Below are 17,336 nucleotides of genomic sequence, written 5' to 3'. Positions count from 1 at the left end.
TCACTTTCATGCATCAGAGAAGGAAATGGCAATCCACTCCAGTGTTCTTGCTTGGAGAATCCCAGGGATGGGGGAGACTGGTGGGCTGTCATCTATGGGGTCGCACAGAGTCAGACACAACTGAAGTGACTTAGCAGCAGCAGTAGCTTTCACTTTCATCAAGAGGTTCTTTAGTTCTTCTTAACTTTCTGCCATAAGCGTGGTGTCATCTGCATATCTGAGGTTATTGATATTTCTCTCAGCAATCTTGATTCCAGCTCACGCTTCATCCATTCCAGCATTTCTCATGATGGACTCTGCTAAAGCTGAAACTCCAGTACTTTGGCCACCTCATGCAAAGAGTTGACTCATTGGAAAATACTCTGATGCTGGGAGGGATTGGGGGCAGGAGGAGAAGGGGATGACAGAGAAAGAGATGGCTGGATGGCATCACCGACTCAATGGAAGTGAGTTTGAGTGAACTCCAGGAGTTGATGATGGACAGGGAGGCCTGGTGTGCTGTGATTCATGGGGTTGCAAAGAGTCGGACATGACTGAGTGACTGAACTGAACTGAACTGAACTCTACATATATAAGTTAAATATGCATAGTGACAATATACGGCCTTGACGTACTCCTTTCCTAATTTGAAACCAGTCTGTTGTTCCATGTCCGATTCTAACTGTTGCTTTTTAACCTGCATGCAGATTTATCAGGAGGCAGGTCAGGTGGTCTTGTGTTCCCATTTCTTGAAGAATTGTCCACAGTTTGTTGTGATCCACACAGTCAAAGGCTTCGGCATAGTCAATAAAGCAGAAGTAGATGTTTTTCTGGAACTCTCTTGCTTTTTCAATGATCCAGCAGATGTTGGCAATGTGATCTCTGGTTCCTCTGCCTTTTCTACATCCAGCTTGACTATCTGGAAGTTCTCAGTTCACATAGTGTTGAAGCCTGGCTTGGAGAATTTTGAACATTACTTTGCTAGCTTGTGAGATGAGTGCAATTGTGTGGTAGTTTGAGCATTCTTTGGAATTGCCTTTCTTTGGGATTGGAATGAAAACTGACCATTTCCAGTCTTGTGGCCACTGTTTAGTTTTCCAAATTTGCTGACATATTGAGTGCAGCACTTTCACAGCATCATCTTTTTGGATTTGAAATAGTTCAACTGATATTCCTTCATATCACCTCCACTAGCTTTGTTCATAGTGATATTTCTTAAGGCTTGCTCTACTTTGCATTCCAGGATGTCTGGCCCTAGGTGAATGATCACACCATCATGATTTTCTGGGTCATGAAGATCTTTTTAGTATAGTTCTTCCGTGTTTTCTTGCCACCTCTTCTTAATATCTTCTGCTTATATTCTACCAAATTAAAGAAGTTCCCTTTCCTTAGTTTCTAATGAAGTTTTGCCATGAATTGATGTTTAAAATTATTGAAAACCTTTCTTCTGCATCTATTGAGACAATCTTATGATTATTTTCTTTTAATCTCTTAATGTGGTGCATGTGAATTTATTTACAGTATCTTATTAGTCTTTATGTTGCAACATCATCTTTAATATCTTTTATCTGTGCATTTTCCATTTTTAAGATAAATCTTGTCATAAAGTTATCAACTTTATTAGATTCATGAAAGAACCAGTTGTTAAGACTGTTGTCACCATATTTTATTTTCTAGTTTTCAGTTTTTCTTTTATCTTTATTATCATCTTACATCTACTTATTGCCTCTAGTATGTTCAATATATACCATTTTTGTTTTCCTAGTCAGCATTTTTCTACTTTCTATTATGACTTAGTGTATAACTAAATAGTTATTTAGAAGGGAGTTTTTAAATATCCAGACACGTAGGATTTCTCATAGCTATCTTTAAGAATCAATTCCCATTATTTTTATTTATACATATGGTTCATATGATGTCAATTCTTTGTTATTTGTTGGGATTGGGTTTACTACTTAGTGTGTTTGAAAGGACTATGTATTCTCTTAAGTGCAGTGTTTTATATGACAATTAGGTCAGGTGTTTAAAATCAGCCAATTCAGACTACTACTACTAAGTCACTTCAGTCGTGCCCGACTCTGTGCGACCCCATAGACGGCAGCCCACCAGGCTCCCCCATCCCTGGGATTCTCTAGGCAAGAATACTGGAGTGGGTTGCCATTTCCTTCTCCAATGCATGAAAGTGAAAAGTGAAAGTGAAGTCGCTCAGTTGTGTCCGACTCTTTGGGACCCCATGGACTGCAGCCGACCAGGCTCCTCCGTCCATGGGATTTTCCAGGCAAGAGTACTGGAATGGGTTGCCATTGCCTTCTCCAATCTACTATACACATATTTTGTTTGTCAGATTATTCTATCAATCACCAAATGAAGTGTTAAAAGTCTCCTGGTGTGATTTTGTATCTATGTGTTTCTCTTTTCCTCTTTCTTCCTTACTTCTTTTCTTTCTTTCTATTTTTGGCTTTGTGTATTGTGACCTGTGTGTATTTGCTGTGTATCTACTTAGAATCTTCATGCTTTCCTGGTCAATCAAATCACATGTCACTATGAGTAACTTATTCTCAGGTATTAGTTTTTGCCTTCAGCTCCGGTTTGTCTAATATTAAAACAGTGATGCTAGGGACTTCCCTGATGGTCCAGCGATTAAGACTCCACTCTTCCATGGCAGGGGGCATGGGTTGGATCCCTGAACAGGGAAGTTCCACACACTGAGCAGTGTGGCCAAGAAAAAAAATGATATTAGCTTTGATTTGTTAGTGTTTGTCAAGTATGCTTTATTTTTTTACCCTTTTGCTTTTAAATTTACTATAATATTATATTTTAGGTATGTCACATGAACAGCAAATATGACAATAGTTTTCATTGGGATTGTAAAAGATGATATATTTTAATTTCACATTATATGATTTTATTCTTCCTATTTTTGTCATATTCCTATTTTCCTTTTCAGTTTCTTTAAAGCATGTTTTGAATTGATATGTTTTCTCGTTCTTTTCTTCCACCCTCATGCTTTGAAAGTCACATTATTGTGGTTATTGCAGAAATTATAACATACATCAAACCAGTATGAGATCAAACCAGTCAATCCTGAAATCAATCCTGTATATTCATTGGAAGGACTGATGCTGAAGCTGAAGCTCCAATACTTTGGCTATCTGATGCAAAGTGCCAACTCATTAGAAAAGACTCTGATGCTGGGAAAGATTGAAGGCAGTAGGAGAAGGTGACGACAGAGGATGAGGTGGTTGGATGCTATTACCGACTCAACATCATTCCTTCCAATGAATACCCAGGACTGATCTCCATTAGAATGAACTGGTTGGATCTCCTTGCAGTCTAAGGGACTCTCAAGAGTCTTCTCCAATACCACAGTTTAAAAACATGAATTCTTCGGCAATCAGCTTTCTTCATAGTCCAACTCTCACATCCATACATGACTACTGGAGAAACCATAGCCTTCACTAGACGGACCTTTGTTGGCAAAGTAATGTCTCTGCTTTTCAATGTGCTATCTAGATTGGTCATAACTTTCCCTCCAAGGAGTAGGCGTCTTTTAATTTCATGGCTGCAGTCACCATCTGCAGTGATTTTGGAGCCCCCCAAAATAAAGTCTGGCACTGTTTCCACTGTTTACCCATCTATTTCCCATGAAGTGATGGGACCAGATGCCATGATCTTCGTTTTCTGAATGTTGAGCTTTAAGCCAACTTTTTCACTCTCCTCTTTCACTTTCATCAGGCTTTTTAGTTCCTCTTCACTTTCTGCCATAAGGGTGGTGTCATCTGCATGTCTGAGGTTATTGATATTTCTCCCGGCAATCTTGATTCCATCTTGTGCTTCTTCCAGCCCAGCGTTCCTCATGATGTACTCTGCATATAAGTTAAATAAGCAGGGTGACAACATACAGCCTTGATATACTCCTTTTCAAATTTGGAACCAGTCTGTTGTTCCGTGTCCAGTTCTAACTGTTGCTTCCTGACCTGCATACAGATTTCTCAAGAGGCAGGTTAGGTGGTCTGGTATTCCCATCTCTTTCAGAATTTTCCACAGTTTATTGTGATCCACACAGTCAAAGGCTTTGGCATAGCCAATAAAGCAGAAATAGATATTTTCCTGGAACTCTCTTGCTTTTTCAATGATCCAGCAGATGTTGGCAACTTAATCTCTGGTTCCTCTGCCTTTTCTAAAACCAGCTTGAACATCACGAAGTTCACGGTTCACGTATTGCTGAAGCCTGGCTTAAAAAATTTTGAGCATTACTTTACTAGCATGTGAGATGAGTGCAATTTGTGCGGTAGTTTGGGCATTTTTTGACATTGCCTTTCTTTGAGATTAGAATGAAAACCGACCTTTTCCAGTCCTGTGGCCACTGCTGAGTTTTCCAAATTTGCTGGCCTATTGAGTGCAGCACTTTCACAGCACCATATTTCAGGATTTGAAATAGCTCAACTGGAATTCCATCACCTCCACTAGCTTTGTTCATAGTAATGTTTCGTAAGGCCCACTTGACTTCACATTCCAGGATGTCTGGCTCTAGGTGAGTGATCACACCATCGTGATTATCTTGGTCATAAAGATCTTTTTAATACAGTTCTTCTGTGTATTCTTGCCACCTCTTCTTAATATCTTCTGCTTCTGTTAGGTCCATACCATTTCTGTCCCTTATTGAGCCCATCTTTGCATGAAATGTTCCCTTGGTATCTCTAATTTTCTTGAAGAGATCTCTAGTCTTTCCCATTCTGTTGTTTTCCTTTATTTCTTTGCATTGATTGCTGAGGAAGGCTTTCTTATCTCTTCTTGCTATTCTTTGGAACTCTGCATTCAGATGCTTATATCTTTCCTTTTCTCCTTTGCTTTTCACTTCTCTTCTTTTCACAGCTATTTGTAAGGCCTCCCCACAGAGCCATTTTGCTTTTTTTGCCTTTCTTTTCCATGGGGATGGTCTTGATTCCTGTCTCCTGTACAATGCCACAAACTTCCGTCCATAGTTCATCAGGCACTCTATCTATCAGATCTACTCCCTTAAATCTATTTCTCACTTCCACGTATAATCATAAGTGATTTGATTTAGGTCATACCTGAATGGTCTAGTGGTTTTCCCTACTTTCTTCAATTTGAGTCTGAATTTGGTAATAAGGAGTTCATGATCTGAGCCACAGTCAGCTCCCAGTCTTGTTTTGTTTTGTTTTTCTATGTCTGTTTTATTTATTTATTTTTTCATTTCTTACATGATATTTATACATGTTTCAATGCCATTCTCCCAAATCATCCCACCCTCTCCCTCTCCCACAGAGTTCAAAAGACTGCTGTATACATCTATGTCTCTTTTGCTCTCTCGCATACAGGGTTATCATTACCGTCTTTCCTAATTCCATATATGTGTTAGTATATGTATTGGTGTTCTTTCTGGCTTACTTCACTCTGTATAAATGGGCTGGACTTGTTTTTGCTGACTGTATAGAGCTTTTCCATCTTTGGCTGCAAAGAATATAATCAATCTAATTTCGGTGTTGACCATCTGGTGATGTCCATGTGTAGAGTCTTCTCTTGTGTGGGTCTGGTAAGACCTTTATAATCTTGAGACATACTTTTGATTTACTGTAATAACCAATTTAAAAAGTATATAGCTCCCTTGATAACACTAGCAAGTGGGGCACTCTCCACCCCCTTCTGATGTCTATGTCAGAAGCTTTCTCTGTCCTTTCTCACTGTAGTAAAACTTCTGCCACCCAAGAGCCCTGAGTGATCAAGCCTGATCCTTGATCTTGAAGCTATATTTTCTTCTTTGGAGATCACAAATCCAACTCTGTTCACCGTAAGCTATCAAGGGAAGGCACAGAACACTTGTAAACTGTAATAAAAATCTTTTCTTTTTTTTCCTATCTGTGCTCATACCTGATGAGAAGATGTTCACTGAATTGGTATTTGCATAGAAGCATGTTATATTGCCTTGGGTCCCATTTTCTCTCTACTTGAGTGCAATTTGGAATGCATCCTCTAAAGTACAGATGGAAGATAGGAAAATGAATGTGGATTATAGTCAAATTCTCAGTGTCTTTCTTGTAAAGCAGCTCTGCTAGGCTGAGATGAAATTATCTCTTGAGCCTGTTACCTGTGGTCAACACCTGCCAGAGTATGTCACTGACAGAGCAACCTCGATCTTCCCTAGTTCTGTCCTGTTACTTTAGGGGAACTGCAGCTCCTGCTAGGGAGATAGGACATGTCTCTTCCTGACAAAAAGTGCCCTCATGTTAAAGAGATGGCTGTCCAGTTTTGTAGTTGACAATGCAAAGATGCAGATAGTCAAATGTTGCTAGTGATTCTGGCCAAACTTACTAAATTTTAGTGAACCTGTGAAGATGATCCAGAGACGATGGTTTCCAATTTACTATCTTCAGCTTTGAGAGTGGAGAACTTTTTCTCTGATTCTAGAAAATTTTGATGATCAAAGCCAGCTCTTGATAGTGGCCTAATTTTCTTCTTTCTTAGCAGTATCCAAAGTCTTTTAGTGAGAAACTCCTCGCCAGATGTCATTTTAAACCATGAGCCCCTGCAGGCACAATGGATGGAAAAGTCAGCTTCCTTGGAGCATTTGAGATTCAACCTACAGAACAATTTCCAGAAGGCTTCCTATTCTGTGAAATGGCATATGGCAGGTGCTTGAAGCAGACATGGATGGTTTCCATGTTAGCATGAACTCCCATGCCTAGAGTGGGGTGTTGTGCTGAGACTCTAATGCCAATGTGTTGAGATAATTATAATGATGGTGGTGGCATGATGATGATGATGTAATCAACAAGCCTCTTCCAGATGAAACTTTCTCTGTTGTTTCATCTAGGGTTTGGTAATTACTTGCACGAGAGACTCTGATGAGTCTTCTCAATGCAGTTACTTTAATTAAATGGAACTTCTGATATTTTGGTTTTACTCCCTGTTTGATCCACTGCTGGAACTAATGGCTACGAATTACATGCAAAGTTTACAAGAGACACCTATAGGCCCTGACAGTGGTCCTGAAAAGGTCTTCTTGCAAAGGACAAGAACAGGTTGAGAGATGAGTCAGGACACAAGCACACCAGTTGCAACCCAAGTCTTCCATCTTTCAAATATTTATTAGAATAGCCAAGGTATTAGAATAAAGCAGTCGTTACCTCTCCCCTTCCTATTTCAGAGATGATGAACAAATAGGCCTTCTGACAGCTGGGAACTCAAGAAAATTTATGGAAAAGAAACAACTATATTCTGGAACTAGAGAGCTACTCTAGAGTTTTCAAAAGGAAGCAATGGGGTCCTTCAGGAGATCAGAATGGGAAGAGAGGAAAGAACAGTGCTGCAAGGAAGGTTAAGATCTTCAGTTCTGACATGTTGAAATACTGATGGATAATTGTAATTAGCCTTCAGAATTTTAAATTATAGAAATGATATAAATAATCACCCATCCTAGCTTCACTAATGAGAGTACTTGTGCTCAGATACACACATAGACTTTTGTTAGAGGTCTTTCCAAGTGCACCTGCTAATTAGGTGTCTTGCAGGCAGTGGGGTTTCCCAAGAAGCAAGATTTACACATTGATATCAGATTCATAGGAAGAGGCAACTGGTATCAATGAAAGGTCACTAAAATGAAAAGTCAGACATTGGTGGAATTTGGTTTGCTTTTGTTCAGAGGATTATGCCCTGTCATGTTGTAGGCAGTGGCAAAGCAAAGTTTGCATCCAGGTCTTTTTGACCTCAAAGCTCCTGTTTTTGCAACATATTACATGACTTCACACAGATGTTCAACACCTATTGGCCATGGAGTCAAAACATTATCTGCAGCCCTTTCCTGGTCAATCAGCTACTTAGGTGTTGTGTCAAAGGTGGAAGATTCTCCAGATTGCCTCCTTCTTCTAAAAATAAGAAATAATTAGAGTCCTACTGATATAATGCCACTGAAACTGGCCATCATTATTCATTTCTACAAGCCTTAATGACCCAGATAACCATGATTGTTACTATTAGCTCACCCAAAGCTGGACATCCTGAGTGTGAACTAAAATGGGACTTAGGAAGCATTACTATGAACAAAGCTAGTGGATGTGATGGAATTTCAGGTGAGCTGGAACCCTAAAGATGATGCTATTAAAGTGCTGCATGCAGTATGTCAGCAGATTTGGAAAACTTAGCAGTGGCCACAGGACTGGAAAAATTTTCATTCCCATCCCAAAGAAGGCAATGCCAAAGAATGTTCAAACTAGCTTCTATTGCATTCATTTCACATGCTAGCAAGGTTATGATCAAAATCCTTCAAGCTAGGCTTCAGCAGTATGTGAATCAAGAACTTCCAAGTGTACAAGTTGGGTTTTGAAGAGGCGGATGAACCAGAGATCAAATCGCTAACATTTGTTGGATCATAGAGAAAGCAAGGGAGTTCCAGAAGAACATCTACTTCTGCTCCATTGATTATGCTAAAGCCTTTGCCTGTGTGACTCAGAACAAACTATGGAAAATTCTTAAATAGTTGGGAACACCAGATCAGCTTACCTATCTCCTGAAAAGCCTGTGTGAGTGTCAAGAAGCAATAGTTAGAACCAGACATGGAACAACAGACAGGTTCAAAATTGGGAAAGGAGTACATTAAGGCTGCACACTGTCACCTTGCTTATTTAACTTATATGCAGAGTATATTATGTGAAATGCTGAGCTGGATGAATCCCAAACTGGAATTAAGATTGCTGGGAGAAATATCAACAACCTCAGATATGCAGATAATACCACTCTAATGGATGAATGTGAAGGGGAACTAAAGAATATCTTGATGAGGGTTAATGAGCAGAAAAAGCTGGCTTAAAACTTGACATTTAAAAAACTAAGATCATGGCATCCAGTCCTATCACTTCATGGCAAATAGAAGGTAACAATTTGGAAGCTGTGACAGGTTTTCTTTTCTTGGGCTCCAAAATCACTGCAGACTGTGTCTGCAGCCATGAAATTAAAAGATGCTTGCTCCTTGGAAGAAAAGCTATGCCTATGACAAATCGAGGCAGTGTATTAAAAAGCAGAGATATCACTTTGCCAACAAAAGTCCGTATTGTCAGAGCTATGACTTTTCCAGTAGTCATGTAAGGATGTTAGGGTTGATTCATGAAGAAGACTGAGCACTGAAGAATTTCTTTCAAATTGTGGTGTTGGAGAAGACTCTTGAGAGTCCCTTGGACTACAAGCAGATCAAAACAGTCAATCTTAAATGAATTCAACTCTGACTATTCATTGGAAGAACTGATGCTGCAGCTGAAGCTTCAATACATTGGCCACATGATGTGAAGAGTTGACTCATTGGAAAAGACCCTGATGCTGGGAAATATTGAAGGCAACAGGAAAAGGGAGTGGTAGAGGATGAGATGATTAGATAGCATCACTGACTCAATGGACATGAATGTGAGCAAATTCTGGGAGATAGCAGAGGACAGAGAAGCTTGGCATGTAACAGTCTGTGGAGTCACAAAGAATCGGACATAATGTGGGGACAGAACAACAGCAACAAAATGTTCTGATTTCTCTGTACTTCATCACTGACACCATTCATAGGATCTATCAATAAAAGGGAGTGTCTTAAAACTCCCTCTAGAGGCAGTTAGTTAGGAAAGGATCAAGGACCTTTCCCCTAATACCTATCCTGTCTCCCTTTAGTAAAAGAAATCTATATATTGACTTGTTAGGGACACTGCTTCCAGCCTTCCTGGAACAACAAGCAGCTAAGTGTGACCCTGTGACTGAATTCTAACTAATGGTGAGAAAGTGGAAATAATATATGCTAATTCTAGGCTATGCCCTTAAAATGAGGGATATGCACGCCTGTCTTTTCCCCTTTCCCTCATCACACTACAAGAAGGCGGATGTGTAATGGGAGGAGCTCCAACAGACATCATAGTCCATGAGTAAGAAGCTTCATATAGAAAGGATGGTGGGACAATATGACAGAATAAACCTTTGTTTTTGATGATTAGAGAAACCACCATATCAGCTTTGGACTGCCATTAGAACCTTTGAGAATTGTGAACTATCTTGTGTAAGTACACCACTCTTATTTTGGGTCATTTTGTTATAAGAACAAAGGCTGCATTCTGGCTATTAAATGCTATAGTTGTCAACCTCAAGAACAACATTTTAGCATGGTTTCCATACATTTGTCAAATAATGTTTATTCCTGTTGACTCCTAGAAATAGCCATAACAGCATAAGGATTGCTATGGGTAATTATGAACTAACAGAAATTGACCAAAAAAAAAAGATGTCCTTTTCATCACAGGGGACTGGAATGCAAAAGTAGGAAGTCAAGAGATACTTGGAATAGGCAAGTTTGGCCTTGGAATACAAAATGAAGCAGGGCAAAAACTAACAGAATTTTGCCAAGAGTACACATTGGCCATAGCAAACATCCTCTTCCAACAACACAAGAGATAACTCTACACATGGACATTGCCAGATGGTCAATACAGAAATCAGATTGATTATGTTCTTTGCAGTTGAAGATGGAGAAACTCTATATGGTCAGCAAACCCAAAACTGGGATCTGACTGTGCCTCAAATCATGAACTCCTTATTGCAAAATTCAGACTTAAATTGAAGAAAGTAGGGAAAGCCACTAGGCCATTAATGTATGACCTAAATCAAATCCCTTACAATTATACAGTGGAAGTGACAAATTAATTCAAGGGATTAGATCTGAAGAAAGAGGGCTTGAAGAGCTATGGACAGAAGTTCATGACATTGTATAGTAGGTGGTAATCAAAACCATCCCCAAGAAAAAGAAATGCAAAAAGGCAAAATGGTTGTCTGAGGAGGCCTTACAAAGAGCTGAAAAAAACAAGAGAAGTGAAAGCAAAGGAAAAGAAGAAAGATATACCCACCTGAATGCAGAATTCTAAAGAATAACAAGGAGAGACAAGAAGGTCTTCCTAAGTGATCAATGAAAAGAGAGGTAAACAATAGAATGGGTAAGACTAGAGATCTCTTCAAGAAAATTAGAGATATCAAGGGAACATTTCATGCAATGATGGGCACAATAAAGGAAAGAAATGGCAGAGACCTAACAGAAGCAGAAGATATTAAGAAGAGGTGCCACAAATACACAGAAGAACTATACGAAACTGATCTTAAGGACCCAGATAACCATGATGGTGTGGTCACTCACCTAGAGCCAGACATCCTGGAAATGTGAAGTCAAGTGCACCTTAGAAGCATCACTATGAACAAAGCTAGTGGAGGCAATGGAATTACAGCTGAGCTATTTCAAATCTAAAAGATGATGCTATTAAAGTGAGGCACTCAGTATGCCAGCAAATATGTAAAACTCAGCAGTGGCCACAGGACTGGAAAAGTTCAGTTTTCATTCCAATCCCAAAGAAGGGCAATGACAAAGAATGTTCAAACTACTGCACAATTGTACTTATCTCATATACTAGCAAAGGTTCTTTCCCTGGTGGCTCAGATGGTAAAGCGTCTGTCTACAATGCGGGAGACCCGGGTTTGATCCCTAGGTTGGGAAGATCTCTGGAGAAGGAAATGGCAATCCACTCCAGTACTCTTGCCTGGAAAGTCACATGGACAGAGGAGCCTGGTAGGCTACAGTCCATGGGGTCACAAAGAGTTGGACACGACTGAGCAACTTCACTTTCACTTTCGTATACTAGCAAAGTAATGCTCAAAATCCTCCAAGCCAGACTTCAACAGTACGTGATCCAAGAACTTCCAGATAGTCAAGCTGGATTTAGAAAAGACAGAGGAACCAGAGATCAAGTTGCCAACATCCTTTGGATCATAGAAAAATCAAGAAAATTCTAGAAAAAAAAAATCTACTTCTGCTTCACTAACTACACTAAAGCCTTTGACTGTGTGGATCACAACAAACTGTTAAAAATTCTTAAAGAAACTGGAGCCTATTATACAGAGTGAAGCAAGCCAGAAAGAAAAACACCAATGCAGTATACTAATGCATATATATGGAATTTAGAAAGATGGTAACGATAACCCTGTATGCGAGACAGCAAAAGAGACACAGATGTATAGAACAGTCTTTGGGACTCTGTGGGAGAGGTTGAGGGTGGGATGATTTGGGAGAATGGCATTGAAACATGTATAATATCATATATGAAACGAATCGCCAGTCCAGGTTCAATGCATGATACTGGATGCTTGGGGCTGGTGCACTGGGACGACCCAGAGGGAAGGTATGGGGAGGGAGGAGGGAGGGGGGTTCAGGATGGGGAACACGTGTATACCTGTGGCAGATACATGTTGATGTATGGCAAAACCAATACAATATTGTAAAGTAATTAACCTCCAATTAAAATAAATAAATTTATATTTTAAAAACAATTCTTAAAGAGATGGGAATAACAGACCACCTACCTGCCTCATGAAAACCTGTACGCAGGTCAAGAAGCAACAGTTAGAACCGGCCATAGTGCAACAGACTGGTTCCAAATTGGGAAAGGAGTAAATCAAGGCAGTGTACTGTTAAAGTCTTGCAGAAGTCCCACACTGAAAAATCTTATGTAACTCTATTTTCTCCCTTAAATAGAACTTTTGAAAAATGAAATATAAGTCTTGTATAGTCAGTACAGAAAATTTGAGTTATATCTCTACAAATGATCACTGAGTGAATATCTAATTTATCATCATACAAGTTGTAAGAAATAGAATGTTGTAGACGATCTAGAGGCCTCCTCACGCTCCCGCTCAATCGCCATCTCATTCCTTTCAAGTCTTCCCCAAGATGACTACTGTCATCACTGCTAACACCATAGAGACTTTTTCCAGTTTTAAACTTTACAAAAATAAAAAGTATGAGGCAGTCCTTTGTGTTCTGCTTCTGTTTTTCAGCATCATGTCTGTGAGATCCATTCATTTGTTGGATGGATCCTGGTTTATTCAGGTTCTCTGCTATATAGTATTCTACTGTTGATTTATTTGTTCATTCCAAAATCAATAATCTTTTGGATCATTTCCATTTAGGGATTATTGTGACAAATGTTATTGTGAACACTCTTGTAGCTGTCTCTTGTAAGCATGCAAATGTGTTTCTGTTGTTCACATATTTAGGAGAGGAATTGCTATATTATCAGATCCGTGTGTGCTCAGACACTCAGTCATGTCCAACTCTTTGTGACCTTATGGACTATAGCCTGCCAGACTCCTCTTTTCACAGGATTTTCCAGGCAAGAATAGTCAACTGGGTTGTCATTTTCTACTCCAGGCATCTTCCCAACCCGGGAATCAAACCGGTGCCTCCTGCATTGGTAGGTGGATTCTTTACCAATGTGCCACCTGGAAAGACCAGATTATCAGATATGTTTAACTTAATAATGCCAAAGAGCTTTCCAAAGTGTCTAAACTAGCTTTCACTCTCACCAGCACTTTATGACAGTTTGAGTTGATACTGTTAGATACTTTTTCATTTTTCTGATGGGTAAGAGGTAATATCACATTGTGGTTTTAATTTTCATTTAGCTGCTAACTGTTGAAATTGAATCTTTAGAATTTTTTAATGGAATATCTAGTCAACTCACTTGTATCTTTTCTATTGGGTGATTTATCTTTATTTTTGTATGATTTGTCAGCATTATTTGTATTTTTTGTGACTTATTTCAGTCTCAACATTATCTTTTGGTAAAGAGAAGAGCTTAATTTTGATATAGTCCATTTTTATTCATTCTTTTTATATTGAATGAATTTGTGTTTTATTAATAAAAATTCTATATCTTATTCATTAACATATCCTAACAATGTTTTCCAAAGTTATATTATTTCACCTTTTACATTTAGGTCCATCATTCATCTGAAATTTACTTTTTTGTGTGGCATGACTCCATACATAAATCCAATTGGCCTAACATCATTTATGAAAACACTTGTTTTCTCCCATTGTACTTCAACACCACCTTTCTGTAAATCAGGTATTTATATATTTATAATCTGTTTCTGGACTCTACTCTATTTAACTGGGTTATTTTTTCACCCTTGAGTCAAAGTACCACACTGTCTTAAGCACTGTAACTTAATAAGTCTTGGTACATACTTTAATTATATAATTTATACAAATGTAACTGTGAACTTCCTGATGTTCAAGCTGGTTTTAGAAAAGGCAGAGGAACCAGAGATCAAATTGCCAACATCCGCTGGATCATCGAAAAAGCAAGAGAGTTCCAGAAAAACATCTATTTCTGCTTTATTGACTATGCCAAAGCCTTTGATTGTGTGGATCACAATAAACTGTGGAGAATTCTGAAAGAGATGGGAATACCAAACCACCTGACCTGCCTCTTGAGAAATCTGTATGCAGGTCAGGAAGCAAGTTAGAACTGGACATGGAACAACAGACTGGTTCCAAATAGGAAAAGGAGTACATCAAGGCTGTATATTTTCACCCTGCTTATTTAACTTATATGCAGAGTGCATCATGAGAAATGCTGGACTGGAAGAAACACAAGCTGGAATCAAGATTGCCGGGAGAAATATCAATAACCTCAGATATGCAGATGACACCATCCATATGGCAGAAAGTGAAGAGGAACTAAAAAGCTTCTTGTTGAAAGTGAAAGAGGAGAGTGAAGAAGTTGGCTTAAAGCTCAACATTCAGAAAACGAAGATCATGGCATCCGGTCTCATCACTTCATGGGAAATAGATGGGGAAACAGTGGAAACAGTGTCAGACTTAATTTTTGGGGGCTCCAAAATCACTGCAGATAGTGATTGCAGCCATGAAATTAAAAGACACTTACTCCTTGGAAGAAAAGTTATGACCAACCTAGATAGCATATTAAAAAGCAGAGACATTACTTTGCCAACAAAGGTCCGTCTAGTCAAGCCTATGGTTTTTCCTGTGGTCATGTATGGATGTGAGAGTTGGACTGTGAAGAAGGCTGAGTGCCAAAGAATTGATGCTTTTGAACTGTGGTGTTGGAGAAGACTCTTGAGAGTCCCTTGGACTGCAAGGAGATCCAACCAGTCCATTCTGAAGGAGATCAGTCCTGGGATTTCTTTGGAAGGAATGATGCTAAAGCTGAAACTCCAGTACTTTGGCCACCTCATGAGAAGAGTTGACTCATTGGAAAAGACTCTGATGTTGGGAGGGATTGGGGGCAGGAGGAAAAGAGGACGACAGAGGATGAGATGGCTGGATGACATCACCGACTCGATGGACGTGGGTCTGAGTGAACTCCGGGAGTTGGTCATGGACAGGAAGGCCTGGCATGCTGCGATTCATGGGGTTGCAAAGAGTCGGACACAACTGAGAGACTGAACTGAACTGAACTGAATGTTATTTAACTGTTGGTAAAACAATTTCTCTATTTTTTGTTCTTCAAGAATGTCTTGACTATCTTCATTTTTGTTTTTATTCTTTACTGCCACTGCTAAGTCGCTTCAGTCTTGTCCGACTCTGTGCAACCCCAGAGATGGCAGCCCACTAGGCTCCCCTGTCCCTGGGATTCTCCAGGCAAGAACAATGGAGTGGGTTGCCATTTCCTTCTCCGATGCCTGAAAGTGAAAAGTGAAAGTGAAGTCGCTCAGTTGTGTCTGAGTCTTCCTGATCCCATGGGCTGAAGCCTACCAGGCTCCTACTAGAGTGGGTTGCCACTAAAAAAGTTTTCAAAATCTGTCAAGGTGATTATAAACTTTTGAATTTCTCTTTGTAATTCTGTTCATTTTGCTTTTAAAATATTTAAATATACATCAGTGAGTGTTTATACTCCAATTGTAAGCTGATGTTTTTCTCTTAATGAAATGTCTCTGTGTCTCCTGCAATGTGTTTTGCCTTAAAGTTTACTTTGCTTGATATTAATATAGTTTCCAAAATGTATTTTGTTAATATTGCATGGTATATGTTCTTAAATGTTTTTATTTCAAGCTTCTGTATTCTTATTTATTTTTATGACTTTTATAGGCATCGTGTTGCTATTTTTATAAAAGCATACAGTCCACTTACATTTAATGTAATTTAGATATTTAGTTTTAAATGAACCATACTATTATTACTTTCTATTTGTCCTGACTATGTTTCTTGTTCTGTCTTTTTGTCTTTCTTTGGACTTATGAAACAGTTTCATCTCATTTCTTTCCACCTCTCCTTTTTTGTTTAGTTGTCAAAAACTCTTACTATTCTTCTAATAGATACCTTAGAGGTTACATTTTTGATTATTAACTTATCAAAGTGTAATATCACTTGGCAATTTAATCTCTTCTTGGACAATGCAAGAAATTTTAAAATACTTTAACATTTGTCCTTTACCTAACTTATATACTATTGTTTCTGTGTATTTTAATTTCATGTCTACATTTCTATCCTTTAATTAAAGTCTGCTAAACATGGATTACCTGATATTTATTTGTTTGTAAATAGTTCACTTTCATTCTTGAAAATATTCGTGCTGCACACAGAATTAGATTGACAGTTATTTTCTTTCAGCACTTTGAATGAATATGTCATTGCACTGTCTTCTCTTTATGATTGTTTCTGTTGTGATATGAGTTTTAAGTCTAATTTTGCTCTTTTGAATGGAGTGTGCATTTTATTTCTGACTGTTTTTGAGATTTTATTCTTTGTCTGCAGATGATAGCAGTCCTTATCTTGCTGCATCTGTGTGTGGTTTCATTTTTATTCTTCTGTAGGTGTATAGGGCTTCTTGGATAAATATTGCTGTTTAGTCTCTAAGTCACGTTCAGCTCTTTTGTGACACTATGGACTATAGCCCGACAAGCTCCTCTGTCCATGAGATTTCCCAGGCAAGAATACTGGAGTGGGTTGCCATTTCCTTCTCCAAGGAATCTTCCCAAACCAGGGACCAAACCCACATCTCCTGCATTGGCAGGGGGGCTCTCCCACTGAGTCACCAGTGAAGCCCTCTTGGAAACATAGCTTTATGTATTTTATTAGTCCTAGAAAATTCCTACACTGTCTGTTCTACTGTATGCTGTCTTTTTTCTTTTTCTGGGACTGCAATTTCAAATAAATTCTCTGGACTTCTCTTATGTTTCTTAGTGTCTCTTTTGCATTGGGCTTCCCTGGTGGCTCAGACGGTAAAGAATCTGCCTGCAACAAGGGAACCTGGCTTCAATCCCTGGGTTGGGAAGATCCCCTGGAGGAGGGCATGGCAACCTACTCCAGTATTCTTGCCTGGAGAATCCCCATGGATAGAGGAACCTGGCGGGCTACAACGCATAGGGTCACAGACAGTCAGACACGACTGAGCGACTAAGCACATTGTCACTGTTTATATTTCATCCAGGATGTTTTTCTTCTGATGAATAGTCCAAAGCTCTAGTTCTCTTTTCAAGTGTTTTCAACCTATCGTTATATCTGCCCATCTGACCATTGAGCT

The 17,336-nt window shown here is 39.0% G+C and overlaps 1 long non-coding RNA gene across 1 annotated transcript in view; it reads left to right on the top strand.

Moving 5' to 3' along the window:
* Positions 1-5,741, top strand: part of LOC120880675 — a 330,521-nt gene extending 324,780 nt beyond the window's left edge. The window contains exon 3 of the long non-coding RNA XR_005725085.1: positions 5,691-5,741. This is a non-coding gene — a long non-coding RNA (uncharacterized LOC120880675). The remainder of the gene's footprint in view (positions 1-5,690) is intronic.
* The last annotated feature ends 11,595 nt before the right edge of the window (positions 5,742-17,336 follow it).

Source organism: Oryx dammah, unplaced genomic scaffold (genome assembly GCF_014754425.2).
Source record: "Oryx dammah isolate SB20612 unplaced genomic scaffold, SCBI_Odam_1.1 HiC_scaffold_21, whole genome shotgun sequence".
In the NCBI taxonomy this organism is placed as follows: domain Eukaryota; kingdom Metazoa; phylum Chordata; class Mammalia; order Artiodactyla; family Bovidae; genus Oryx; species Oryx dammah.
This window is presented reverse-complemented; position numbering and strand designations above follow the sequence as displayed.